The sequence below is a fragment of the Arachis ipaensis genome, chromosome B9 (assembly GCF_059453495.1).
Source record: "Arachis ipaensis isolate K30076 ecotype BB chromosome B9, ASM5945349v1, whole genome shotgun sequence".
In the NCBI taxonomy this organism is placed as follows: Eukaryota; Viridiplantae; Streptophyta; class Magnoliopsida; order Fabales; family Fabaceae; genus Arachis; species Arachis ipaensis.
Window position 1 is genome coordinate 90,331,183 of NC_142444.1, and position 1,284 is coordinate 90,332,466.

The following is a 1,284-nucleotide window of genomic DNA, read 5'->3' on the forward strand; positions in this document are numbered from 1 at the left end:
AACTCCTCATCATCTCACAATTAGAATCTTCGTGGGATTTAGAGTTTGCCTGCTGACGTGGTTGTTGTTGCTGAGACTGAAATTGGTAGTTATTGTAATTGTTCTGTTGGAAGCTGCCTTGAGAATTATTGTTGAAATTTTGAGGTCTCTGAGGTTGGTCCCTCTACCCAAAATTTGGGTGATTTCTCCACTCCTGATTGTATGTCTTAGAATATGGATCATTATTGGAATTTCTAGGACCATTCCATATAATTGACCTATTCAGAAGAGGATTGAGCATAATCATAATTATCATTTTGCACAAATTACCTGTCATGTCATAAGAGACCTCTTGAGGAGGATTTTGGATGTTGAAAGCTGAGACATAAGCTTGTTCTGAGCAAGAATAGCATTAAGAGCTTCTACTTCCATAACACCCTTCTTCTGAGGAGCCTCAAAGTTCACAGGATTTCTGTTAGATGAGTATAAATATTGGTTGCTAGCAACTAATTCAATAAGCTCAATAGTCTCCTCTGGTGTCTTCTTCTTGTGCAATGAACCACCTGCGGAATTATCTAAGCACATCTTAGACATTTCACCCAAACCTTCATAAAAGATATCTAGTTGGGTCCATTTGGAGAACATGTCCGGAGGGCATTGCCTAGTCAGTAGCTTATATCTCTCCCAAGCTTCATAAAGAGTTTCACCATCCTTCTGCCTGAAAGTTTGAACCTCCACCCTAAGCTTAGTCAGCTTCTTTGGTGAGAAAAATTTAGTAAGAAACTCAGTAACAACCTTGTCCCAAGTATCCAAACTCTCCTTGGGTTGGGAATCTAGCCATAGCTTTACTCCATCCCTCAGAGCAAATGGGAAAAGCATGAGTTTGTACACCTCTGAGTTCACTCTATTTGTCTTCACAGTATCACAAATCTGCAGAAAATTAGAAATAAATTGATTTGGGTCTTCGTGGGAAAGACCGTGATACTAGCAGTTTTGTTGCACCAGGGTGACCAATTGTGGCTTCAACTCAAAGTTGTTCGCAGCTATAGGATGCACCACAATGCTTTTTCCATAAAGATCCGTAGTAGGAGCAGAATAAGAGCCAAGCACTCTCCTTTGTTGCTCATTCCCATTCGGATTTGCCACATTGACAGTTGCAGCATCATTAGGATCCATAGTAGGTTCTGCAGCCTTGTAAAGTCTTGTTTGTTGTAAATGCCGCCTGAAAGTTCTTTCAGGTTCAGGATCAAAGTCTAAGAGATGTTCTTTGTCTCTGTTCCTGCTCATAAACAAACAGAAGACAAG

At 40.3% G+C, this 1,284-nt stretch overlaps 1 non-coding gene across 1 annotated transcript; it reads left to right on the forward strand.

Annotated features, from left to right (window-relative positions):
* Window positions 1–619: 619 nt before the first annotated feature.
* Window positions 620–726, forward strand: LOC148545426 (small nucleolar RNA R71). The gene has a single exon (XR_015901671.1). It is a non-coding gene; the product is annotated as a small nucleolar RNA R71 (small nucleolar RNA).
* The last annotated feature ends 558 nt before the right edge of the window (window positions 727–1,284 follow it).